Source organism: Phyllobates terribilis, unplaced genomic scaffold (genome assembly GCF_046119375.1).
Source record: "Phyllobates terribilis strain yellow unplaced genomic scaffold, ASM4611937v1 Scaffold_1__5_contigs__length_1240528914, whole genome shotgun sequence".
NCBI lineage: Eukaryota > Metazoa > Chordata > Amphibia > Anura > Dendrobatidae > Phyllobates > Phyllobates terribilis.
This window is the reverse complement of record NW_027362761.1, coordinates 817,844,848-817,872,512: the sequence shown is the minus strand read 5'-3', so window position 1 is coordinate 817,872,512 and position 27,665 is coordinate 817,844,848. Positions and strand designations below refer to the sequence as shown.

At 44.9% G+C, this 27,665-nt stretch overlaps 5 non-coding genes across 5 annotated transcripts; all 5 read left to right on the top strand.

Moving 5' to 3' along the window:
• The first annotated feature begins 11,269 nt into the window (after positions 1-11,269).
• On the top strand, positions 11,270-11,342 carry TRNAK-UUU (transfer RNA lysine (anticodon UUU)). The gene has a single exon. It is a non-coding gene; the product is annotated as a tRNA-Lys (tRNA).
• A 1,851-nt stretch (positions 11,343-13,193) lies between these two features.
• Positions 13,194-13,266, top strand: TRNAK-UUU (transfer RNA lysine (anticodon UUU)). Its single transcript has one exon. It is a non-coding gene; the product is annotated as a tRNA-Lys (tRNA).
• Positions 13,267-14,241: 975 nt separating this feature from the next.
• Positions 14,242-14,314, top strand: TRNAK-UUU (transfer RNA lysine (anticodon UUU)). Its single transcript has one exon. It is a non-coding gene; the product is annotated as a tRNA-Lys (tRNA).
• A 976-nt stretch (positions 14,315-15,290) lies between these two features.
• TRNAK-UUU (transfer RNA lysine (anticodon UUU)) lies at positions 15,291-15,363 on the top strand. The gene has a single exon. It is a non-coding gene; the product is annotated as a tRNA-Lys (tRNA).
• An 11,779-nt stretch (positions 15,364-27,142) lies between these two features.
• TRNAK-UUU (transfer RNA lysine (anticodon UUU)) lies at positions 27,143-27,215 on the top strand. The gene has a single exon. It is a non-coding gene; the product is annotated as a tRNA-Lys (tRNA).
• Positions 27,216-27,665: the final 450 nt, after the last annotated feature.

The following is a 27,665-nucleotide window of genomic DNA, read 5'->3' as shown; positions in this document are numbered from 1 at the left end:
TTTAAATCATGCCTAGCTTTTCAGAAATAAATGTCATGTGGATATGAGGATTAACACTACTTTGGCAATTTTATGACTTGTTTTCTGCATTTTCCCTTTGTAGACTCTATGTCTAACTTTCAGTACTCTTTAAGCTGATGGGTGGAAACTAGCAGCTATGATGTCTCCCATAAAAAATACACAGAATCAGAGTGATTTCTACTTTTTTTTCTTTGCAGCACATTTAGCAGTACCAATATGAAAGTCAAAATTAATCAATACTGAGCTGTGTGAATGTAAATTCAGCTTTGGAGTAAACTAAATCAATCACTTGAGGATGCAGCTTCACCTGCCTTTAACTGCCCAAATCTGATAGCCTTTCACTGGGCTGAATACTCATCACTCCTCTTCCCCTTTTTCCTATACATAGAGTATAAATAGAGATGTAACCTGACACCTCATTATGCTGGCATACTATGTGCTGGCTTTTGTTTTGGGTATGTATACATATATGAAAAAAATCAGCATATCTGAAGAAACATTTAGATGAATCGGAAGTAAATCTTGAAAAATGTGCTAAGTTTGCTTGGAAGGAGCCTGGATAGCTCAGTCGGTAGAACATGAGCCTTTTAATCTGAGGGTCCAGGGTTCAAGTTCCTATTCAGGCATTAAGCTTTTAAATCTTAACAGATCACTTTGTATTGTTTAGATCTCAGCTTGTGCTTGAAGATTAGTTGCATGCTTAATGCACTTGTTTGACATGAGAAATAAAATGCTCTTTTACACTAGAGAAAATAACAAGAAACATGTCTTTGAATATGTCCAAACTCACGACAAATCATTGATTATGTGCTTGGTTTTGGCTTTGAACAGTCATATTGGAAGATAATTTTTCTGAGTATACTTAAATATGGACAGAGACATTTTTTTTGAAAATGTTGCAAAAGTGCACTTAGAAAGAACCTGGATAGCTCAGTCTGTAAAGCACCCATCTTTTAATCTGAGGGTCCATTATTTACATCATTGTTCAGTTTTGAGGCTTTTTAACCTAGACCTATCATTTAGCTTTGTTTAAATCATACCTAGCTTTTCAGAAATAAATGTCATGTGGATATGAGGATTAACACTACTTTGGCAATTTTATGACTTGTTTTCTGCATTTTCCCTCTGTAGACTCTATGTCTAACTTTCAGTACTCTTTAAGCTGATGGGTGGAAACTAGCAGCTATGATGTCTCCCATAAAAAATACACAAAATCAGAGTGATTCCTACTTATTTTTCTTTGCAGCACATTTAGCAGTACCAATATGAAAGTCAAAATTAATCAATACTGAGCTGTGTGAATGTGAATTCAGCTTTGGAGTAAACTAAATCAATCGCTGGATGATGCAGCTTCACCTGCCTTTAACTGCCCAAATCTGATAGCCTTTCACTGGGCTGAAAACTCATCACTAGTGTTGAGCGAACATGCTCGACACTGCTTGGTACTCGCCCGAGCATCACGCTACTCGGGATGTTTGGCGAGCACCGAGCATTTCCGGGTTACTCGGGCGGCAGCTCGGGTCTCCGCCCTGCATGTTTGGCGCTCTTTACAGTGCCAATGAACATGCAGGGATTGCCAGCCAGTCACTGTAATGCCGCAGCCATGTTGTTTGTGGGCATTACAGCGATTGGCTGGCCGCACAGCGTCACCTCGAGTATTTAAAATCGGGCGCCGCCATCTTGGACACAGTCGCTCCGGATCAGACAGTGTAGGGCAGCCCTGCTGATTTAGGGAGAGATATATCCTGCAAAATAGTTAGTGTAGGGTCTGTAAAGGCTGCCAGATCAAACAAACAGTCCTTCTCAGGACTAATATCCATCCCAGGTATATCAGGCAGGCAGGCTGTATAGGAGACGCAGTGGTTATACCAGCAAACGCTGCATTATAGTCCTGTGTGCTGCTCCTGTTGCTGAACTTGCTGGACTTAGCTCCAGGTCCCGGGGGCCAGGAAAAATCCTTTTTTTTTATCTAAATCCTCTTTTTTTTTTCCTCCTTCACAATGTACAAATACCCATCTTATTAACCTTTTGGTGCCCCCCCCCCCCCAAAAAAAAAGTGTGCCTCTGATTTTTCAGACACAAATATATCTGTTGAAAATAGTCTGGTGTAGGCCAGAGAAATAGAAGTGTGGTTTTGCAGTTCTATGGGCCATTTGTATCTAAAAAAAACAGTTTGAGTGTGTCGCTCACTGTTCAGCCGCAAATATATATTTTAAAAAGCCTGGTATACACCAGTAAATTATTACTGTGGTTTTGATGTTCCACGGTAAAACATCTCTACTATCCTGTTTTTGGCATTTTTTGCTGTATAAAAATAATAATAGTGTCTCCCTGATTTTTCAGACACAAATATATCTGTTGAAAATAGTCTGGTGTAGGCCAGAGAGACAGAAGTGTGCTTTTGCTGTTCCACGGTAAAAAATCTCTATTATCCTGCTTTTTGCATTTTTTGCTGTAAAAAAAAAAAAATAGTGTCTCCCTGATTTTTCAGACACAAATATATCTGTTGAAAATAGTCTGGTGTAGGCCCGAGAAATACAAGTGTGGTTTTGCAGTTCCACGGTACAAACCTCTGTATTATCCACTTTTGGGCCATTTGTATCTAAAAAAAACTGTTTGAGTGTGTCGCTCACTGTTCAGCCGCAAATATATATATATTTTAAAAAGCCTGGTATACACCAGTAAATTATTACTGTGGTTTTGATGTTCCACGGTAAAACATCTCTATTATCCTGTTTTTGGCATTTTTTGCTGTATAAAAATAATAATAGTGTCTCCCTGATTTTTCAGACACAAATATATCTGTTGAAAATAGTCTGGTGTAGGCCAGAGAGACAGAAGTGTGCTTTTGCTGTTCCACTGTAAAAAATCTCTATTATCCTGCTTTTTGCATTTTTTGCTGTAAAAAAAAAAAAAATAGTGTCTCCCTGATTTTTCAGACACAAATATATCTGTTGAAAATAGTCTGGTGTAGGCCCGAGAAATACAAGTGTGGTTTTGCAGTTCCACGGTACAAACCTCGGTATTATCCACTTTTGGGCCATTTGTATCTAAAAAAAACAGTTTGAGTGTGTCGCTCACTGTTCAGCTGCAAATATATATATATTTTAAAAAGCCTGGTATACACCAGTAAATTATAACTGTGGTTTTGCTGTTCCACGGTAAAAAATCTCTATTATTAAGGTTTTGGTAGTTTTTTCCGTAAAGAAAAACAGTAGTGTCTCCTGACTGTTGTGGCACAAAAATATATCTGTTGAAAATAGTCTTGTGTAGGCCCGACATCCCAGTGTGGTTTCGCAGTTCCACGGGTCAAATCGCTGTACTATCCAGTTTTGGGCCTTTGGTATCTAAAAAAAAAGCGTGTCGCTCACTGTTCAGCCGCAAATATCTCTATTTAAAAAAGTGTGGTATACCCCAGTAAACAATAACTGTGGTTTTCCTCTTCCACGGTTATAATCTACTCTTTATTACCCTTTTTCCATTGATAGTGCAAGTGTAAGCTATTTTACTTCATTTACAATGGGCAAGGCGTGTGGCAAGGGACGTGGAAGTGGACGTTCTGGTGATGGTTCGTGCAGAGGACGGGGCCGTGGCCAAGGTGAAAATGTGCCACAACCAACAGCCACATCTTCTCGCTCCCACTTCTTGACCGAATTACTAGGGAAGCACAGAATAACACCAGTATTGAGAACTGATCAGTGTGAACAGGTTATTAATTGGATAGCAGACAATACTTCCAGTTACCTGGGCACCACCACCTCCGGTCTGTCTTTCACACGGTCAACTCTTAGTAGCCATGAGTCTCGACCGCATACTCCTCCTCACCCTGATGCTCCTTCCTCCCACCATGCCGAGTGTCGTCAGACAGCAAGTGATCCCACACTTGGACACTCTGAAGAGCTGTTCACTGGTCCATTTCCATATTTGGGCCCCTCGCCTGATACGCTTGAAGTGGTGGAAGAGGAGATCCCATGTTGCGATGCCCAAATATTTGAACAGCCACGGCCACAGGAAGTCGACGTTGGCAATCTGTCACAATAGGTGGACGATGACGAGACACAATTGCCAGGAAGTGAGGAGGAGGATCGTGGTGCGCAAGTGGAAGAGGAGGAGGTGATGGATGATCTAGTAACTGACCCAACGTGGAAGGAGGACATGCAGAGTGAGGCCAGCAGCACACAGGGGGAGGGAGGCAGAGTACCCCAACAGGCAGGAAGAAGCAGTGTGGTGGCCGCAGACAGAAGGCAGGCAACCGTTCCCCGTAACACCAACACGAGGGACGTTGCCAGTACAAGCGGTAGGTCTTCCAGAGTCTGGAATTTGTTTAAAGACTCTGCTGATAACCCCAAAAAGGCCATATGTTCCACCTGCCATGCCAGCATCAGCAGGGGTGACAAAACTACCAGCCTGACCACCACCAGCATGATCAGGCACATGGCAGCAAAGCACCCGACTTTGTGGGGCGAAACCCAGGGTCCACGACCAGTGTCAGCGGGTGTCACCACTGCTTCTTCCACTGTTGTGCGTGCAAAAAAAACCCCTGTTGTGTGTGCAAGGCAATCCCCTGTCCATACTGCATGTAAAGATGCCCCCTCCTCTCAGTCTTCACTTGTTATGGCAGTTTCTCAAGAAACAGCATCAACGTCCACGTTCACGTCCCACTGCAGCGTTCAATTGTCCATATCCCAGACCTTTGAACGAAAGCGGAAATTTGCAGCTAACGCCCCACAGGCCACAGTCCTAAATTCGCACATTTCACGACTGCTTGCATTGGAAATGCTGCCTTTTAGGCTGGTGGAGACGGAATCCTTCCGCAAACTTATGGCGGTGGCCGTCCCTCGGTACTCGGTCCCCAGCCGACACTATTTTTCCCGGTGTGCCATCCCCGCACTACACAAGCACGTGTCCCAAAGCATCTGCCGTGCCCTCAACAACGCAGTTACTGGGAGAGTCCACCTGACAACGGACACGTGGACAAGTGCTTGTGGCCAGGGACGGTACATCTCTCTGACGGCACTCTGGGTAAACATAGTGGAAGCCGGGACCCAGTCGGACCTTGGGACGGAACACATCCTCCCCACACCGAGGATTGCGGGCCCTATGTCAGTCAGAGTTGCCCCCACAGTGTACAGCTCCTGCGCATCCTCCTCCTCCTCCTCATGTTCAGCCTCCATCTCAGATATCACCACATCAGTTACAAGCTGGAAGCATTGCAGTACTGCCTCCGCCAAGTGGCAACAGGCTGTGCTGAAACTCATAAGCTTAGGTGATAAACCTCACACTGCTTGTGAGTTGTGGACAGCTGTGAAAGAGCAGGCAGATCTGTGGCTGAGACCGCTGAACCTACATCCCGGCATGGTCGTGTGTGACAATGGCCGTAACCTGGTGGCGGCTCTGAGGCGAGGTGAGATCACACACGTACCATGCCTGGCTCATGTGCTTAACCTCGTGGTTCAGCGGTTTCTTAAATCGTACCCCGAGTTGCCAGATCTGCTCGTGAAAGTACGCCGCCTGTCAGCTCATTTTCACAAGTCGGCTACAGCTTCCGCCGCCCTTGCTGTGTTGCAGCAGCGTTTGCAGCTTCCGGCATACCGACTGGAATGTGATGTCCCCACACGTTGGAACTCTACCCTCCACATGTTGCAAAGGATTTGTGAGCAGAAGAGAGCAGTTGTGGAGTACCAGCTGCAACAAGGCCGTCGATATTCAGGTCAGACTCCACACATAAGACCTCAGGACTGGACCTGGATGTCTGACATATGTACCATCCTGACAAACTTTGAGGAGGCCACCAAGATGGTGAGTGGCGATGACGCCATCATTAGTGTCAGCATCCCACTTGTCTGTCTTTTGCAACGCTCTCTGCAGAGAATTAAAGAGGAGGCATTGCAGCTAGAGTATGATGAGATGGATCAAGAAGCCGTAGCGGGCGATTACACATAGACCAGCCTCATCTCATCCCAACGTGAATTGGGGGACAATGAGGGAGAGGAGGGGGAGGAGGAGGAGGAGGAAGAACAGGAGCTGCTATCATGCGTTGTAGACGGTAGTACCTGTACAAGTGTCATACCGTCGGTTCAGCGTGGGTGGCCTGAGGACAGGGGGGAGGAGGAAGAGGAGGAGGAGAGCATGGTCAGTCGTCATCTTGGTGAGGACACAGAAATCTTGACCGTTACCAGTCTGGCATGCATGGCTGACTTTATGTTACGCTGCCTTAACCGTGACCCTCGCGTTGTCAAAATGTTGGGTGACAGTCATTACTGGTTGGTGACACTTGTAGACCCCCGCTACAAGGAGAACTTTCACTCTCTTATTCCTGAGGTGGAGAGGTCTACAAAAATGGGGCAATACCAGAAGGCCCTTGCTGCAGAACTCTTAAAAAAATTCCCATCTGAACACGCTAGCGGCAGAGGTCACAGTTCGTTGCCCAACCAAGGCATACAGGCGAGAGAGATGCAACTCCAATCCAGCAGAGGCAGGGGAACACTGTCAACGTTCTGGGACAGTTTTCTGACACCCGCCCAGTTTACAGGCCCTGAGGCGCGGGGTACTCTCACAAGGAGTGGAAAGTTTCAAAAGATGGTGAGGGAGTACCTTGCCGATCGTACCAGCGTCCTCCGTGATTCCTCTATGCCTTTTAATTATTGGGTATCCAAGCTGGACACTTGGAATAAACTCGCTCTGTACGCCTTGGAGGTCCTGGCCTGCCCTGCTGCTAGCGTGTTATCGGAGCGTGTTTTTAGTGCCGCTGGGGGAATTATAACTGATAAGCGCACTCGCCTGTAAACTGACAATGCAGACAAGCTGACCCTTATCAAAATGAACAAGGGCTGGATTGGGCCAGACTTCTCATCACCACCAAATGACAGCAGAGTAACATAAAGTCAAATCCACTGTGTTATTTCGGGAGGTGTATTCACATGCACCGCTTCACACCCACACATGGGTATACGCTTCCTCATTTCGGCTGTTTAATCTTCTCCTTATCCTCAGCCTCCACCACCATTATACCACCAGGGTGCCAGCATTGCAAGTTCCTCCGTCCTAATTTTTGGCAGCTTTTGCTGGGAAAGCATAAGCAAATACCATGGGACACCCACTCCCCAATAATGTGACTTATGTTTGTAATATGCTGTACTGCATGGCTCTTGTAAGGTTCATTGCAAGTTGCTCCGTCCTAACTTTTGGCAGCTTTTGCTGGGAAAGCATAAGCAAATACTATGGGAGACCCACTCCCCAATAATGGGACTTATGTTTGTAATATGCTGTACTGCATGGCTCTTGTAAGGGGCATTGCAAGTTGCTCCATCCTAATTTTTGGCAGCTTTTTCTGGGAAAGCATAAGCAAATACTATGGGAGACCCACTCCCCAATAATGGGACTTATGTTTGTAATATGCTGTACTGCATGGCTCTTGTAAGGGGCATTGCAAGTTGCTCCGTCCTAATTTTTGGCAGCTTTTGCTTGCAAGGCATAAGCAAATACTATGGGACACCCACTCCCCAATAATGGGACTTATGTTTGTAATATGCTGTACTGCATGTGACGTGCCCCCTGGGCCGTGTGTACACGTGTGTGGGATACCCGGTGCCGGGTCTCTGGGGTCTGTAGTCTCCGTGGCGGTGACCTGGTCCCGTGGCTCAGGCTGGTCAAACCAGTGGTAATCTTTCTTAGGTTTTGAGGTTAATTGTCCGACTGCGCCACCCGTGGATTGCGGTCAGGGAGTACCACCGCTGCGAGGCAGACCGCTGAGGCTGGTGTTGTGTGCGCAGCATAAAATGGGATAACTCCCCTCGGGAGGAGTATAGCCTCAGGGCAGTGAGTGTGGATGATGGGGGTGATGGTGCACGAGCGCAGCAGGAATGACTCAGAGTCTTTGCAGTGCAGTTCAGGGTCTTTACTGATGATTACAAGGTAGACCCTCCCGGGAGTACTGGCTAGCATAAGATGCCTGGTCAGTCTGTGAGCAAGCAGGAGTTCCCCTGGCCAGGTGGAGTTGTAGGCCTCCCCGTCTGTCTGCACTCTTCCTGGCTACCTTGCTGTAAGCGGGTAGAAGTAGCCCACGTCCCTGAGTGTACCGTGTAGTGCTCACCCGTATGGCTGATGACTTGGGGCCTTCTGCTAGCCTCCGCTCCACGACGGCGGTGCTGGTCCCTTGCTTGTGACTGAGCCTCCGGGCTTCTATGACCAGAGGACCTGAAATCCCCTGCCGGCTGGTTTCTGCTGCTGGATATATAAGTCCTCACAGCTTCGGACTCCTGTGTCCGGTTCCTATTGTCTTCTGCCAGGGCGAACTCTGCTCAGCTTCCAGCCCCTCGTCTTTAGCTCCTAGCTCCTACAGAGCCCCTTGCTGTTACTTTCCCTTGCTCTCACTCTGACTCTGACTGTTCTCTGTTCTCTGACTCACTCAACCCCACCCCAGATCCAGTTTATAAGGGCAGAATTCTCCCCACCCAGGACTGGGGCAGGAGGATGTTGCATGTTTAAGGGATCCTGACCAGGAAACCTCCCACTTGCTCTCCGACGTAATCTCTATTACTGTGGTGACCAGACCCCTGGGGTGCCACACATGGCTCTTGTAAGGGGCATTGCAGTACCTCATAATTTTTGGAAAGCATTCCATTCACTGCTTAGGCCAACAGTGCACAGGAGACCCAGTTGCTATAAATGGAAAAAAAGGTTTAGTTAACGCCCTCTGACCTCCATGTCATTTCCAAGGGGCATTGGAGTGCCTCGAAATTTTTGGTAGGCATTGCACTCACTGTATGCCCTATAACTGTGTAGCCGAACCGCTCCTTTTGTTACAGAAACATATCCTACAAAACATATCTGGTTGACTGGCCTGATATTGATGTGAATGTTCCCTGTTCCTCCTGCTCTTTCTCCTTTGCCACTACCTCATCCATCACTTATCACCTGAAGCTTTGTTTTAACGGGAGTCATAGAACTTGGATAGTAGCAGGAAAACATCCAGCAATCCTCAGAGGAGGTAGGATATGCGCCAAAACGCTGACCTCCTCAGGCCTAGCCGCTACTACATACATGCGCTTGCATTACAACAAAACAAAGCAGATGCTAACTTCTATCATCCTCATCATGCTCCTCACCTTGGCACTCTCAACTCCCCTGATGGAGAAGCCAGGGCCCACCGGAGGAGTCTGATAGTCCGGTGGGCTCGGCCAATGCTGCCCTAAAGCAGGCCAGGCTAAGAAAAGTGTGGGAAAGGTTACCGGTACAAATAGGGGTGGCTGGGGACCGAGTATGGACACCCGGCCACCCCCTGGAGGCTGGGGAGCAAGCGGGGACACCCGGCCACCAGGCGGCTGGGGACTGAGTATGGATACCAGGCCGCCGACAGCCATGGCGTGGTGACCAGATTCCGCCTCCACATGCCTAAAAGGCCCAATTTAAAGTGCAAGCAAGCGAGCAGTATGGTATTGCAGCCTGGGGGTGGGTGAGTGGCAGGCTGCATACTTGCGCTTGCATTGCAAGGAATGGGAGAGGTACAATTGAACACTGCCCTGGGACAAGGACTTGAATGGGGATAGTTGCAAGTCTGCAACGACAGGTGCAAGGTGGGAGGCATCTTCGCATGTACCATGAACAGGGGTTTGGCATGCACACACTACAGCGGAATAGGCTCTACTTCCCACTAAATGCACTGGGGAGGGCACAGGTAATGTTTTGGTATACGCGCATAATCTTATGTATAAGGCACACCAGGACAAATAGGGGCGCTGGGGACTGAGTATGGATACCTCGCTGCCAAAGCAGCCATGAGGTAGTGGCCAGCTTCGGCCTCCTCTAAACTAAAAGGCCCCATTTCAAGTGCAAGGTAGCAGTATGAATTGCAGTCTGGGGGTGGGTGGGTGGCAGGCTGCACACTTACACTTGCATTAAAAGAAAACATAGCAGATGCTAACTTCTGTCATCATCATCATGCTCCTCACCTTGGCACTCTCAACTCCACCGATGGAGAAGTCAGGGCCCACCGGAGGAGTCTGGTTCTCTGGTGGGCTCGTCCAATGTTGCCTAATGCAGGCCGGGCTAAGAAAAGTGTGTGGGGGGATGTTCCAAGGAGAAATGGGGGCGGCTGGGGACCGTTTATGGACACCCGACTGCCCCCTGGTGGCTGGGGACCGTGTGGACACTCGGCCGTGGGGCGGCTGGGGACTGAGTATGGATTCCAGGCCACCAACACAGCCATGACGTGGTGGCCAGATTCCGCCTCCACATGCCTAAAAGGCCCAATTTCAAGTTCAAGCAAGCAAGCGTTATGGTATTGCAGCCTGGGGGTGGGTGGATGGCAGGCTGCATACTTGCGCTTGTATTACAAGGAATGGGGAAGGTACAATTGAACACTGCCCTGGGACTAGAACTTGCATGGGGATAGTTGCAAGTTTGCATCTTCTGATGTGGCAAGGATCACTTATGATGGGCAGACTTTTAGATAGTGACCTGGGAGTCAGAGATGCTTCCAGGGGTCTTCCCCATGCTGTTCCCATGTCTTTTCAGCACTTTATGCATGTGTCACACAGCACATGGCCAGATAAGGTTGTAAAATGTTAAAATGACATTTCCCGGTGAATGCATTTGTCATAGTTGAAAGCAATACAAAAGTGCAAAAACGCATAAAAAATGCTACTTGTGAACATAGCCGATGGTGTGGAGGAGTATTTTTGTTTTTGGTCATTTATTTTAACTTATACACAAGTCTTTTCCCTGGAAAGGATGTTCCTTAACATATTTCACAGGAAAAAAGTTTCACTTTCATTTTATTGTGAGCCTGTAAAAGTGGCTTAATATCTCTGACCACGTTGTTGACAGCAGTGACCTGGGGGTCAGAAATGCTTCCTGGGGCGATCCCCATGCTGTCCCCATGTCATTTGAGCACTGTCACTATCGTTTTGGGCACTTGTTAGGCTTTTAAAAGACTGCCGGGGGTTCCACCGCAAAAATGCTCTAGTCTCCCATAGACTAACATTGGGCTCGTTGCTCGGGTCGAGCACCCGAGTATCACGTTGAGCTCGGTCCGAGCTTCGAGCACTCGAGCATTTTAGTGCTCGCTCAACACTATAAAAAGAGTATAAAAAGAGATGTAACCTGACACCTCATTATGCTGGCAGACTATGTGCTGGCTTTGGTTTTGGGTATGTACACACATATGAAAAAAATCAACATATGTGAAGATACATTTAGATGAATCGGAAGCAAATCTTGAAAAATGTGCTAAGCTTGCTCAGAAGGAGCCTGTATGGCTCAGTCGGTAGAGCATCAGACTTTTAATTTGAGGGTCCAGGGTTCAAGTCCCTGTTCAGGCATTAAGCTTTTAAATCTCAAAAGATCACTTTGTATTGTTTAAATCTCAGCTTGTGCTTGAAGATTAGTTGCATGCTTAATGCACTTGTTTGACATGAGAAATAAAATGCTCTTTTACAGTAGAGAAAAAAACAAAAACATGTCTTTGAATATGTCCAAACTCACGACAAATCATTGATTATGTGCTTGGTTTTGGCTTTGAACAGTCATATTGGATGATAATTTTTCTGAGTATACTTAAATATGGACAGAGACATTTTTTTTGAAAATGTTGCAAAAGTGCACTTAGAAAGAACCTGGATAGCTCAGTCTGTAAAGCACCTGTCTTTTATTCTGAGGGTCCAATATTTACGTCATTGTTCAGTTTTGAGGCTTTTTAACCTAGACCTATCATTTAGCTTTGTTTAAATCATACCTAGCTTTTCAGAAATAAATGTCATGTGGATATGAGGATTAACACTACTTTGGCAATTTTATGACTTGTTTTCTGCATTTTTCCCTCTGTAGACTCTATGTCTAACTTTCAGTACTCTTTAAGCAGAAGGGTGGAAACTAGCAGGTATGATGTCTCCCATAAAAAACACACAGAATCAGAGTGATTCCTACTTTTTTTTCTTTGCAGCACATTTAGCAGTACCAATATGAAAGTCAAAATTAATCAATACTGAGCTGTGTGAATGTGAATTCAGCTTTGGAGTAAACTAAATCAACCGCTTGATGATGCAACTTCACCTGCCTTTAACTGCCCAAATCTGATAGCCTTTCACTGGGCTGAATACTCATCATTCCTCTACCCCTGTTTCCTATACATAGAGTATGAAAAGAGATGTAACCTGACACCACATTATGCTGGCAGACTATGTGCTGGCTTTGGTTTTGGGTATGTACACACATATGAAAAAAATCAACATATCTGAAGATGCATTTAGATGAATCAGAAGCAAATCTTGAAAAATGTGGTAAGCTTGTTCTGAAGGAGCATGGATAGCTCTGTCAGTAGAGCATCAGACTTTTATTCTGAGTGTTCAGGGTTCAAGCCCCTGTTCAGGTGTTAAGCCTTTAAATCTCAATAGATCACTTTGTATTGATTACATCTCAGCTTGTGCTTGAAGATTAGTTGCCTGCTTAATGCACTTGTTTGACATGAGAAATAAAATGCTCTTTTACACTATTGAAAAATCAAAAAACATGTCTTTGAATATGTCCAAACTCACGACAAATCATTGATTATGTGCTTGGTTTTGGCTTTGAACAGTCATATTGAATGATAATTTTTCTGAATATACTTAAATATGGACAGAGACATTTTTTTTGAAAATGTTGCAACAGTGCACTTAGAAAGAAAATTGGATAGCTCAGTCAGTAAAGCACCCGTCTTTTAATCTGAGGGTCCATTATTTACGTCATTGTTCAGTTTTGAGACTTTTTAACCTAGACCTATCATTTAGCTTTGTTTAAATCATACCTAGCCTTTCAGAAATAAATGTCATGTGGATATGAGGATTAACACTACTTTGGCAATTTTATGACTTGTTTTCTGCATTTTTCCCTCTGTAGACTCTATGTCTAACTTTCAATACTCTTTAAGCTGATGTGCGGAAACTAGCAGCTATGATGTCTCCCATAGAAAACACACAGAATAAGAGTGATTCCTACTTTTTTTTCTTTGCAGCACATTTAGCAGTACCAATATGAAAGTCAAAATTAATCAATACTGAGCTGTGTGAATGTGAATTCAGCTTTGGAGTAAACTAAATCAACCGCTTGATGATGCAACTTCACCTGCCTTTAACTGCCCATTTAGATGAATCAGAAGTAAATCTTGAAAAATGTGCTAAGTTTGCTCAGAAGGAGCCTGGATAGCTCAGTCGGTAGATCATCAGAGTTTTAATCTGAGGGTTCAGGGTTCAAGTCCCTGTTCAGGCATTAAGCTTTTAAATCTCAAAAGATCATTTTGTATTAATTAAATCTCAGCTTGTGCTTGAAGATTAGTTGCATGCTTAATGCACTTGTTTGACATGAGAAATAAAATGCTCTTTTACAGTAGAGAAAAAAACAAAAAACATGTGTTTGAATATGTCCAAACTCACGACAAATCATTGATTATGTGCTTGGTTTTGGCTTTGAACAGTCATATTGGATGATAATTTTCCTGAGTATACTTAAATATGGACAGACATTTTTTTTGCAAATGTTGCAAAAGTGCACTTAGAAAGAACCTGGATAGCTCAGTCTGTAAAGCACCTGTCTTTTAATCTGAGGGTCCATTATTTACATCATTGTTCAGTTTTGAGGCTTTTTAACCTAGACCTATCATTTAGCTTTGTTTAAATCATACCTAGCTTTTCAGAAATAAATGTCATGTGGATATGAGGATTAACACTACTTTGGCAATTTTATGACTTGTTTTCTGCATTTTTCCCTCTGTAGACTCTATGTCTAACTTTCAATACTCTTTAAGCTGATGTGTGGAAACTAGCAGCTATGATGTCTCCCATAAAAAACACACAGAATCAGAGTGATTCCTACTTTTTTTTCTTTGCAGCACATTTAGCAGTACCAATATGAAAGTCAAAATTAATCAATACTGAGCTGTGTGAATGTGAATTCAGCTTTGGAGTAAACTAAATCAACCACTTGATGATGCAACTTCACCTGCCTTTAACTGCCCAAATCTGATAGCCTTTCACTGGGCTGAATACTCATCACTCCTCTTCCTCTGTTTCCTATACATAGAGTATAAAAAGAGATGTAACCTGACACCTCATTATGCTGGCAGACTATGTGCTGGCTTTGGTTTTGGGTATGTACACACATATGAAAAAAATCAACATATCTGAAGATACATTTAGATGAATCAGAAGTAAATCTTGAAAAATGTGCTAAGTTTGTTCAGAAGGAACCTGGATAGCTCAGTCGGTAGAGCATCAGACTTTTAATCTGAGGGTCCAGGGTTCAAGTCCCTCTTCAGGCATTAAGCTTCTAAATCTCAACAGATCACTTTGTATTGTTTAAATCTCAGCTTGTGCTTGAAGATTAGTTGCCTGCTTAATGCACTTGTTTGACATGAGAAATAAAATGCTCTTTAACACTATTGAAAAAACAAAAAACATGTCTTTGAATATGTCCAAACTCACGACAAATCATTGATTATGTGCTTGCTTTTGGCTTTGAACAGTCATATTGGATGATAATTTTTCTGAGTATACTTAAATATGGACAGAGACATTTTTTTTGAAAATGTTGCAAAAGTGCACTTAGAAAGAACCTGGATAGCTCAGTCTGTAAAGCACCCGTCTTTTAATCTGAGGGTCCATTATTTACGTCATTGTTCAGTTTTGAGGCTTTTTAACCTAGACCTATCATTTAGCTTTGTTTAAATCATACCTAGCTTTTCAGAAATAAATGTCATGTGGATATGAGGATTAACACTACTTTGGCAATTTTATGACTTGTTTTCTGCATTTTTCCCTCTGTAGACTCTATGTCTAACTTTCTGTACTCTTTAAGCTGATGGGTGGAAACTAGCAGCTATGATGTCTCCCATAAAAAACACAGAGAATCAGAGTGATTCCTACTTTTTTTTCTTTGCAGCACATTTAGCAGTACCAATATGAAAGTCAAAATTAATCAATACTGAGCTGTGTGAATGTGAATTCATCTTTGGAGTAAACTAAATCAACCGCTTGATGATGCAACTTCACCTGCCTTTAACTGCCGAAATCTGATAGCCTTTCACTGGGCTGAATACTCATCATTCCTCTTCCCCTGTTTCCTATACATAGAGTATAAAAAGAGATGTAACCTGACATCTCATTATGCTGGCAGACTATGTGCTGGCTTTGGTTTTGGGTATGTACACACATATGAAAAAAATCAACATATCTGAAGATACACTTAGATGAATCGGAAGCAAATCTTGAAAAATGTGCTAAGTTTGATAAGCAGGAGCCTGGATAGCTCAGTCGGTAAAGCATCAGACTTTTAATCTGAGGGTCCAAGGTTCAAGTCTCTGTTCAGGCGTTAAGCTTTTAAATCTCAACAGTAGAGATGAGCGTTGTTCTACTTGAACTGTTCGCCAATCTCAAATTCGAGCTGTTTTGGGCGGTGTTCGAGCCGGTCGGCGAACACGAACAATTTGAGAAAAATTCGGCTGTTCGAGGTTATGTTCGATAACTGTTCGTGCACCAAAATCATAACTGGATTTTTTCTCAGTAATGATGAAAATTAATGTTAATACGCAGTTTGAGTGTACAGCGGGGTGGGGGGAGGGGCAGGGGATGGATCTCTGCAGGAAAAATGAAGATCTTCATTTTTTTTTCTCTTTCCCGCATTTGCAGTGGGGAGGTGCAATCTGTCAGCCTATCAGCAGCGCACACACGGAGCGAAGTGCTTTTTTTCACACAAGCAAGGGCATGTGTGATTGGCAGTGTATGTCACATGTCCTTGCCCTATAAGACCAAGCCATTTTCCCCGTCGCCACCATTTTCTCATTGCTGCAGCTGCGTGTTAGACGGCACCGCTGTTGCTGTGTGCGCTATACCTTGTTAATTTCAAGCCAATTTTCGCACAAATATACAGATAGCTTGGGAGTAGGGAATAGTTGTGATTGCAGTCCTTTTAAGGACTAGGTTACAGCATTTCCTACGACTTTTATCAAGCAGGTCTGTGCTTTTAAATAGATAGATTGTGGGAGTAAAGACTAATTGTAATTGGTGTCCTTTTCAGGACTAGGTTACATCAGTTCCTATCAGTTTTTGCCAGGCAGGTCTGTGCCAGTGCTGTGCAAGTTTTTTTCACAGCATTTGGCTGAATCTAGCAAAGCTAATCCTTTTTGGCCTATTGCAGAGTGTGTTAGTCAGTGGAGTAGCCTATCTGTGTTGCAAGATATACCACCTGTGTATAGAATGCCAATTTTTTTACTGCACCTAGTGAAGTAAAATCTTTTGGGCATAGCATCATTCTATTAGTCCATCTATACTGACCTCCATCAGGTTGCAAACTGAATATAATTTTTTTCTGCATCTAGCTCTGAAAAAATATTTGGGCTTCTAGCAGTGTGTGGGACTTGGTCTATTAGTCCATCTATACTGACCTCCATCAGGTTGCAAATTAAAAATAATTTTTTTCTTCATTTATCTCTGAAAAAATATTTGGGCTTCTAGCAGCGTGTGGGACTTGTTCTATTAGTCCATCTATACTGACCTCCATCAGGTTGCAAATTAAAAATAATTTTTTTCTGCATCTAGCTCTGAAAAAATATTTGGGCTTCTAGCAGTGTGTGGGACTTGGTCTATTAGTCCATCTATACTGACCTCCATCAGGTTGCAAATTAAAAATAATTTTTTTCTTCATTTAGCTCTGAAAAAATATTTGGGCTTCTAGCAGTGTGTGGGACTTGTTCTATTAGTCCTTCTATACTGACCTCCAGCAGGTTGCAAATTGAATATAATTTTTTTCTGCATCTAGCTCTGAAAAAATATTTGGGCTTCTAGCAGTGTGTGGGACTTGGTCTATTAGTCCATCTATACTGACCTCCATCAGGTTGCAAATTAAAAATAATTTTTTTCTGCATCTAGCTCTGAAAAAATATTTGGGCTTCTAGCAGTGTGTGGGACTTGGTCTATTAGTCCATCTATACTGACCTCCATCAGGTTGCAAATTAAAAATAATTATTTTCTGCATCTAGCTCTGAAAAAATATTTGGGCTTCTAGCAGTGTGTGGGACTTGGTCTATTAGTCCATCTATACTGACCTCCATCAGGTTGCAAATTGAATAAAAAAAATTTCTGCATCTAGCTCTGAAAAAATATTTGGGCTTCTAGCGGTGTGTGGGACTTGGTCTATTAGTCCATCTATACTGACCTCCATCAGGTTGCAAATTAAAAATAATTTTTTTCTGCATCTAGCTCTGAAAAAATATTTGGGCTTCTAGCGGTGTGTGGGACTTGGTCTATTAGTCCATCTATACTGACCTCCATCAGGTTGCAAATTAAAAATAATTTTTTTCTGCATCTAGCTCTGAAAAAATATTTGGGCTTCTAGCAGTGTGTGGGACTTGTTCTATTAGTCCTTCTATACTGACCTCCAGCAGGTTGCAAATTGAATATAATTTTTTTCTGCATCTAGCTCTGAAAAAATATTTGGGCTTCTAGCGGTGTGTGGGACTTGGTCTATTAGTCCATCTATACTGACCTCCATCAGGTTGCAAATTAAAAATAATTTTTTTCTGCATCTAGCTCTGAAAAAATATTTGGGCTTCTAGCAGTGTGTGGGACTTGGTCTATTAGTCCATCTATACTGACCTCCATCAGGTTGCAAATTAAAAATAATTTTTTTCTTCATTTATCTCTGAAAAAATATTTGGGCTTCTAGCAGCGTGTGGGACTTGTTCTATTAGTCCATCTATACTGACCTCCATCAGGTTGCAAATTAAAAATAATTTTTTTCTGCATCTAGCTCTGAAAAAATATTTGGGCTTCTAGCAGTGTGTGGGACTTGGTCTATTAGTCCATCTATACTGACCTCCATCAGGTTGCAAATTAAAAATAATTTTTTTCTGCATCTAACCCAGCCAATAGTTTTGGCCTAATACCACAGTTTGGCCACTCAGCTCTGCTCGGTTACCATCCATTGTTTTTTTGTGCAAACAACTCCAGAGTTGTGAATTAGTTAACCACCAAAATGAGTGGAAAAAGGCCTGCTGCTGGTGGAAAGGGGAATAGGCGTGTTGGGAAGGGGAAAAAAGGTTGTGTCCGTGGGGTAGGTGCAGAAGAAAGACCATCTTCCAGCCAAACTAAAATGTCTACTTCTTTTAGCGGACAATGTGATAAGATCCCTTTCTTACGGCCACGCCAATCGCTACAAATTCCAGATGAGGCACAAAAACAGCAGGTGCTTCAACGGATATCAAGTGCTCCTTTAAGTGGGCTCTCCTCCACATCAACTTCAACATCACAAATACTCCAGTCCTCAAAGGTGTCACCCAAATCGCACTTGCTTCCTCACAGCTCCCAAATCTCCAGCTGCCCGTCTGAGTATGAGGTAGAACAGATGGTTGAGTCTGCAGAGCTGTTTACTCATACTATAGCCTGGGAATCAGAGGTCGACTCCAGCGCTTCTGTGAATCCAGACGAGGAAATGATCTGCACTGATGCCCAGAATCTTTATGAGTCGGATCCAGGACCAGACGCAGAAGGTTCTGACCATAATGTAGACCCTCATTCCCAAACTGTAACTCCTGTTGGTGGAGACAATGAGGAAGACGATGATAAGACTCAAATACCTGATTGGAGCGACAACTTTAGTTTTTTGTCAGGGCAGGAACAGGTTGGCTCTGAGGACGACGGGTGTGATAACGCACAGGGTGATGATGATGAGGTCGGAGATCCCACTTACTGTCAACCCACAGTCAGCCAAGAGATGAGGTCAGCAGAGGAGGTGGAGGAAGATGCTAGTGACGACGAGGTCAGGTTGCGCCTTCCTGGACAGAGACGTAGTACTGGAAGCACGTCAACAACTGCATCCTCAAACACAACTCTGCCTCTCACCACAAGTCGTGGTGGCTCTTCAGGTCGCATGGGTGCTAAGCCTTGCATAGCCTGGGCATTTTTTCAGATCGATAAAGATGACCCAACTCGTGTTATCTGTAACATTTGTCAGCAAAAGCTAAGTAGAGGCCAAAAAATACATAGTTTGAGTACTTCATGCATGAACCGGCACATGGACATGAAGCATAAGTTGCAGTGGGAAGCTCAGTGTGCTACAATGCGGCCTAGCCGGCCGGGCCAACCACCGTCTGCCATATCTTGTGCATCCGCGGCCTCTTCATCCTCTGTGACTGGGGGGACAGCAGTCACACCTGTTTTGGGGCGCAGACCTGCCACCTCTTTACCCGCAACAGCCAGCGTGATTGGCAGGTCATCATTTTCTTTGGAGGTGGTAACACCAGCTGGTCTTGAGCGCTGTCCGACATCGATAGCACTACCTTTGGATCAAGGCAACCTAACATGTCCGCCTGCATCTTCCTCACAGACCGGCAGTTTGCCGGGAACACCCTTATCAACCCCGTCTAAGCACAATAGCCAGCCCTCGGTCCCTCAGATGTGGACAAGTAAAAGACCATTTCCTCCTAGCCATGAGAAAGCTAAGAGGTTGAATTTCACCATCTGCAAGCTCTTGGCTACAGAAATGCTGCCTTTCCGCCTGGTGGACACAGAGGATTTTCGAGACCTTATGTCCGTCGCAGTGCCCCAGTACCAGATGCCCAGTCGGCACTACTTCTCAAAGAAAGGTGTGCCTGCGCTCCACCAGCATGTCGCACACAACATCACCGCTTCTTTGAGAAACTCTGTGTGTGACAGGGTGCATTTCACCACAGACACTTGGACGAGTAGGCATGGACAGGGGCGTTACATGTCGCTGACTGGGCACTGGGTAGCTATGGTGACAGCAGGACAAGGGGCTGCTGTCCAAGTCTTGCAGTCCCCACGAGTTGTGCGTCAATCCTCTTTATGTCAAAGTTCCTCCACTGCTTCTGCCTCCTCAACCTCCTCTCGGTCTTCCACCTGCACCCAAAGCCTGTCTGGTCATGCCACAAGCTTTCTAACTGTGCAGAAGGGATCCTGCACACCTCCTTACTATGCTGGCAGTAGGGCTCAACGTCATCAGGCGGTTTTTACATTGAAATGTCTGGGAAATGTGAGTCACACAGCTGAGGAGTTGTGGTCAGCTCTGGAGAACCAATTTCATGAATGGTTGTCTCCACTGGACCTGAAACCAGGGAAGGCCGTGTGCGACAATGCTGCAAACCTGGGTGCGGCCCTTCGCCGGGGCAATGTCTCACACGTGCCTTGTATGGCTCACGTGTTGAACCTGGTTGTCCAGCAATTTTTAGCCCACTATCCCAGACTAGATGGCCTTCTGCAGAGGGCACGGTCGCTGTGTGCTCACTTCCGCCGTTCGCATCCCGCAGCTCAGCGACTTACATCTCTACAGAAGTCGTTGGGCCTGCCACTTCACCGGCTAAAATGCGATGTGCCTACCCGGTGGAATTCAACTCTGCACATGTTGCAGCGACTGTGGCAGCACCGACAAGCCCTGGTGCAATACGTTCTGACGTATAGCCTGGGTCAACAAGATTCAGAGGTGGGGCAAATCACGCTGGAGGAGTGGTCTCAGATCAGGGACCTATGCACCCTTCTGCACAGTTTTGAAATGGCGACGAAGATGTTTAGTGCTGACGATGCCATTATCAGCATGACTATTCTGGTGATTTACATGCTGGAGCACATGTTAAACAGAATTCGGAGTCAGGTGGTGGCACAAGAGGAGGTGGAGGAAGTAGAGGAGGAGAAGTTGTATGTGGAAGGGCTAACATCTGCAAGGTCCAGACGGTCGGCAGCACCAAGGCGGCAGGCATGTGAGGGTGGGGGAGATGATTTTACCAGGGCGCATGGTAGCAGCCAAACTAGTGAGGAAGGTGCAGGAGCCCAGGAAGAAGTGGAGGACGAACTGATGGAAGACTCATCAGATGAGGGAGACCTTGATCACATTTCTGTTGTGCGAGGTTGGGGGGAGAGGACAGAGGAAGGAAGCATGATTGTTACCTCGCCACCAACACAACAGGGACTTGGTGCTCCTGGATGCGCAACACACATGAGTGCCTTCTTGCTGCACTACCTGCAACATGACCCTCGAATTGTGAGAATTAGAAATAATCCTGACTACTGGGTTGCCACACTGTTAGATCCCCGGTACAAAAGTAAATTTGCAGAAATTATTCCTGCCATAGAAAGGGATGCACGCATGCAGGAGTATCAGCAGAGACTGTTGCAGAATCTTACATGTGCTTTTCCACAAAATACCAGTGGTGCACGTAGTGAATCTCACAGTTCCAACTTGCCAACCGTGGGACCGTCAAGTGTTCAGCACTCAAACCATAACAGAACCACAGTATCTGCTGGTAACATCAATTTTGCGGAATCATTTCACCACTTTTTTAGCCCATCCTTTGCAAGGCCACAGGAGACAAGAAGTCTGACACATAGTCAACGCCTAGAGACGATGGTACAGGAGTATCTCCAAGTAAACATTGAAGCCACGACTGTGTCACTGGACCCTTGCTCTTTTTGGGCTTCCAATCTGGATAAATGGCCGGAGCTAGCCACTTACGCCTTGGAGATCTTGTCATGCCCCGCAGCCAGCGTTCTGTCTGAACGTGTGTTCAGCGCTGCTGGTGGTGTGCTGACAGATAAGCGCACGCGGCTCTCCACTGATAATGTAGACAGACTCACGTTCATAAAGATGAACAAATCATGGATCCGAAACGACTTTTCTACCCCTGTGTCATCCTGGGGAGAGTAAAAGCTTGATGATTGGTTAAAATCACCCTACCAACCATTTTAAGCTTTCAAATTACTAATCATGTTTATCTGTATCTTGACTGGAAAATAATTTGGGCTTTGTAGCAGTGTGCAGCACTGATCCTATTAGGCCATCTATAATAAGCTTCACCAGATTTAAAATTAAAAATAATTTTTAGCTGCATCTAGCCCGGAAAATAATTTTGGGGCTCCGAGATGCGCAAGACACATAAGTGCCTTCTTGCTGCACTACCTGCAGCATGACCCTCATATTGTCAGAATTCGAAGTAATCATGACTACTGGGTTGCCACACTCTTAGATCCCCCAAACTTTTCGATCAACCTTTTCATTTTAATAAAGACCAAAAAAATGGTCATTTTTGAAATTATAAGCATTAGCAGGTTGTTAGAAACTGAAATCAAACAGTTTTCAACTCAAAACTTTATTCTAGGTGATGTTACATTTTCACATAGGACCCCTTGTTCGAAAGGAGCTTCTGAACTCTCTCGTCCATTGAATTTGTCAGGTTTTGGATGGTTTCTGCTTCAATTGTTTTGCATGAGGACAGAATACCCTCCCAGAGCTGTTGCTTAGATGTGAACTGCCTCCCGCCATCATAGACACTCCTTTTAATGATGCTCCAAAGGTTCTGAATGGGGTAGAGGTCAGGGGAGCATGGGGGTCACACCATAAGTTTGTCCCCTTTTATGCCCATATCAGCCAGAGATGCAGATGTTTTATGTGCAGCATGAGATGGTGCATTATCATGCAGAAAAATGATCTTGCTGTGAAATACACGGTTCTTCTTCTTGAACCATGGCAGGAAGTGCTGTTTGAGAAAATCCACATACATTATGGAGTTCATCTTTAGCGCCTTCAGGGATCCTAAAGGGGCCGACAATCTCTCTCCCCATGATTCCAGCCCAAAACATTACTCCACCTCCTCCTTGTTGGCGCTGTAGCCGTGTTTGCGTGGGGTGTCCATCAACCAGCCATCCTCCACTCCATTCATCTGGACCATCGAGCGCTGCACGGCACTCATCCGTGAACAAAACAGTTTTGAAATCAGTCTTCATGTAATGTTTGGCCCACTGGAGCCGTTTCTGCTTGTGTGAAGTGGATAGAGGAGGTCGACAGGATGGCGTATGCACAGCTGCAAACCTCTGAAGGACCCTGCATCTTGTTGTTCGGGGGACGTTGGAGGCACAAGCAGCTTCAAAAACTTGTCTGCTGCTATGACAAGGCTTTTTTGCCGCTGCTCTTTCAACCTGACGTAATTGCCTGTAGGAAAGAGTCCTCAATTTGCCCTTATCAGCACGCACACGTGTGTACTGTGAATCAGCTACATACTTCTTGATTGCCAAGACACTTCATCCTGATCATCGCACAATGTTGATTGTAGTCATGCCTTGACCTAAACACTCCACAATTTGTTGCTTCTCAGCAGCCGACACATCCTTTTTCTTTCCCATTTTGGCAGAAAATGTAGGCTGCTTAATAATGTGAGAGAGCCTTCTTAAGTAGTCTTGCCTTTCATTGGACACACCTGCCAAACTAATTAGCACAGGTGTCTGCAATTGCTTACAGTGATATAAAGACCCCTGACACACATCACCATCAATGAGTTTAACTGACAAACAAACAAATTCTTCCCTTATCACTCCTAAACACTTTTTGCATAATAATTTGGAACGCGGTGTACATGTGCTTTTCCACAAAACACCAGTGGTTCACGTAGTGAATCTTACAGTTCTAACTTGCCAACCGTGGTCTGTATGGAATTGTTCAATAAAGGGCCCAAAATTAAGATAACATAGATGGGAGAGGTCTCTATGAATAGGAATTCCTAAGTATTTGATACCCTGTGAGGGCCAGGCAAAGGGAAAGTTGGACTGGATGGAATCCTATATGGATTTAGGGAGGGAGACATCGAGGGCCTCAGACTTCGCTGCATTGATTTTAAAATTTTACCATGTAACAAAGTGATCTATTTCAGCCATAACAGCAGGGATGGATATATGTGATTGAGTGATATATACTAGGACATCATCAGCAAATAGAGAGCACTTGTACTCGGTGCCTCCCACCTCAATCCACCTAATATTGGGGTTATGGCGAATTGATGAGAGCAGGTGCTCCGTCACTAGGATGTATAAGAGAGGGGACAGAGGACATCCCTGCCTTGTCCCATTGGTGATTGTGAAAGGTGATGAAAATGTTCTGACGCACCCCCTGGGCCTTGGGACACCCGGAGCCGGACCCTTTTTGGTGGATGCTGGTGGTTGTAGTCTTCGTGGCGGCGATCCGGTTCCGTGGCTCAGGGCGGTCAAACCAGTGGCGGAACTATTTATGTGGTTTTGATGTTTAAATGTCCGACTACGCCACCCGTGGATTGCGGTCAGAGTGAACCGCCGCTACAGGGCAGACCGCTAAGGCTGGTGTTGTGGGTGCAGCAGAGCGTAGCATAACTCCCCACGGGAGGAGTATAGCCTCAGGACAGTGTATGCGGAGGATGGGGGTGATGGTGCAGGGCAGCAGCAGTAATGACACGGAGTCAGTGATGCAGTTCAGGGCCTTTACTCACAGTTCTTATTATCCAGACCACATCTGCAGGTAACGGCTGCCCACGTCGTACTGTGCTCACCAGGTGAGGGGCTCAGACAACTCCCAGATAACTTTGGAGCGCTTCACAGGACCCCCTTTGTGTGTCCTTTGTCTGGCCTTTCTTACCAACACTTCTGTCCGGCTGCCTCGGGCCTCCTCTTGGTAAACTTGGCGCCAGTTTCCCTGACCCTATGTGGTGCCTTCCTAGCGGGTGGAGCAAGGGGCTGCGCCACATAAAATGTCAGAGCCTCCGGTTTCTAGCTGAGGGTCGTTTCCTGCCTCCACTAGTTCGGGGACCGGTCTCCCCCTTTGGCCTGACCCCTCCACGCAGGTGTATTCGGGCGTGCGGTGGCGACTCGCTCGTCCGCACCCCTGGGATCCCTTCATTCCTCGTTCCTGGAGCCTTCTCCGCTCCTCTTCCTTCCTTCTCCCTCTTGCAGGCCTGGGCCTCTGTTACTAGGCCTGCCTCCGGAACAGAGCTCATGCAGAGCCCCTGCTCCCTGCCACCTCTGCTCAGACTTCTCTGCACTGAACTAAGATGGTGCCCACCTTTTATACTCCCTTCTCAATGCACCCAGGAACTGCTTCCTCCCTGCTCCTGCACTGCAGGGTTCCCCTTAATCAGTGTTCCCTCCCCCCACTCCAGCCAGGGACAGGGACTGTCGTGCCCATCTCAGGGGCATATTGGTCGCCCTGCCCCACGGCAATGTGGTGTAATGCATGCAGGTGTCGGGTCCTGATCCACACTCCATCCTTATCTGAGAGTGAGATATCACACCTCTGGGTGAGGTGCAATACGTCTGTAGCAACCGAGCCCTCGGTGCTACAGTTCCATTTATCTTCAGCCTAGGTGACGTATTGTGATACAGGGCCGTGATTTTGGCTATAAAAGGGTCCCCTAGACCCCTACCCCAAGCTTTTTAAGAGAATCATATATGGCGTGCCAGGAGACTCTATGGAATGCTTTCTCAGCATCCAACGAGAGTATCTACTTACAAATTTTTAACTGCATCTAGCCCAGGAAATACTTTGTGCCTAGTAGCAGTGTCTGCTAGTCAGCGGATTATCCCGGCTGTTAAGCAAGCTACACCACCTGTAGTTTGGACACTTAATTTTTTCAAAGGAAATGCTTCGGGACCACGGGATACTCAGTGAAGAGCATCAGGAGGCACCCCAAGGCATAGGGGCTGGGACTGGCACTAGGATGCCTTGCGGTGGACAGCCGAGCTCGATACTTATAAAAGCTTTTTAACTGCAGCAGCTTTAGTGGACGCTACTGGAGCTGGAATTACGCGGCTGCTGGCATGAGACTTGCCCTCCAATAGATCCTTGTAAATGGATTCAAAGTGTATTCATTCAAATTAGAGGGACAATTTAAATTAAAAAGCTTAGAGCTGCCTCCACCACAGGGGGGCTCTCTCGACCCACCAGCGGACAGGCACCAGTATTGGGAGAGGGGGGCTGGCCGTCAGGGTTCACCGCGGCTCTGGCACAAACCCGGCGACACGGAGGTGGTACGGGCAGGAGCGGACTGGCCGTGTCGGCTTCTCACTTTTTGGATTTTAGAAGGGCATGACATGCCTATATCTGTGTCTCCCCCTCCTTTTACTCCTCCACCTCTTTTCTTTTCGCATGACTATATGTACTTGTCACTTTTCCATGTGTTAGTTGTGTCTTCTGAGCAGTTTGTCAGCTTTTGGACACCTTTGAAGGTGTTTTCTATGTGTTTCTATGTGTTTTTGTTTGCCTGCCATTGGTTTTAACGGTGTTCGAAGGTGTTCGACGAACAGTTCGACGAACAGTTCGGCGAACACACGGGTGTTCGACGAACCGAACCGAACTCGAACACTACGGGGGTGGCTCAACACTACTCAACAGATCACTTTGTATTGTTTAAATCTCAGCTTGTGCTTGAAGATTAGTTGCATGCTTAATGCACTTGTTTGACATGAGAAATAAAATGCTCTTTTACACTAGAGAAAAAAACAAAAAACATGTCTTTGAATATGTCCAAATTCACGACAAATTATTGATTATGTGCTTGGTTTTGGCTTTGAACAGTCATATTGGATGATAATTTTTCTGAGTATACTTAAATATGGACAGAGACATATTTTTTGAAAATGTTGCAAAAGTGCACTTAGAAAGAACCTGGATAGCTCAGTCTGTAAAGCACCCGTCTTTTAATCTGAGGGTCCATTATTTACGTCATTGTTCAGTTTTGAGGCTTTTTAACCTAGACCTATCATTTAGCTTTGTTTAAATCATACCTAGCTTTTCAGAAATAAATGTCATGTGGATATGAGGATTAACACTACTTTGGCAATTTTATGACTTGTTTTCTGCATTTTTCCCTCTGTAGACTCTATGTCTAACTTTCAGTACTCTTTAAGCTGATGGGTGGAAACTAGCAGCTATGATGTCTCCCATAAAAAACACACAGAATCAGAGTGATTACTACTTTTTTTTCTTTGCAGCACATTTAGCAGTACCAATATGAAATTCAAAATTAATCAATACTGAGCTGTGTGAATGAGAATTCAGCTTTGGAGTAAACTAAATCAACCGCTTGATGATGCAACTTCACCTGCCTTTAACTGCCCAAAACTGATAGCCTTTCACTGGGCTGAATACTCATCACTCCTCTTCCCCTGTTTCCTGTACATAGAGTATAAAAAGAGATGTAACCTGACACCTCATTATGCTGGCAGACTATGTGCTGGCTTTGGTTTTGGGTATGTACACACATATGAAAAAAATCAACATATCTGAAGATACACTTAGATGAATCGGAAGCAAATCTTGAAAAATGTGCTAAGTTGGATCAGCAGGAGCCTGGATAGCTCAGTCGGTAAAGCATCAGACTTTTAATCTGAGGGTCCAGGGTTCAAGTCTCTGTTCAGGTGTTAAGCTTTAAAATCTCAACAGATCACTTTGTATTGTTTAAATCTCAGCTTGTGCATTTAGATTAGTTGCATGCTTAATGCACTTGTTTGACATGAGAAATAAAATGCTCTTTTACACTAGAGAAAAAAACAAAAAACATGTCTTTGAATATGTCCAAATTCACGACAAATTATTGATTATGTGCTTGGTTTTGGCTTTGAACAGTCATATTGGATGATAATTTTTCTGGGTATACTTAAATATGGACAGAGACATTTTTTTTGAAAATGTTGCAAAAGTGCACTTAGAAAGAACCTGGATAGCTCAGTCTGTAAAGCACCCGTCTTTTAATCTGAGGGTCCATTATTTACGTCATTGTTCAGTTTTGAGGCTTTTTAACCTAGACCTATCATTTAGCTTTGTTTAAATCATACCTAGCTTTTCAGAAATAAATGTCATGTGGATATGAG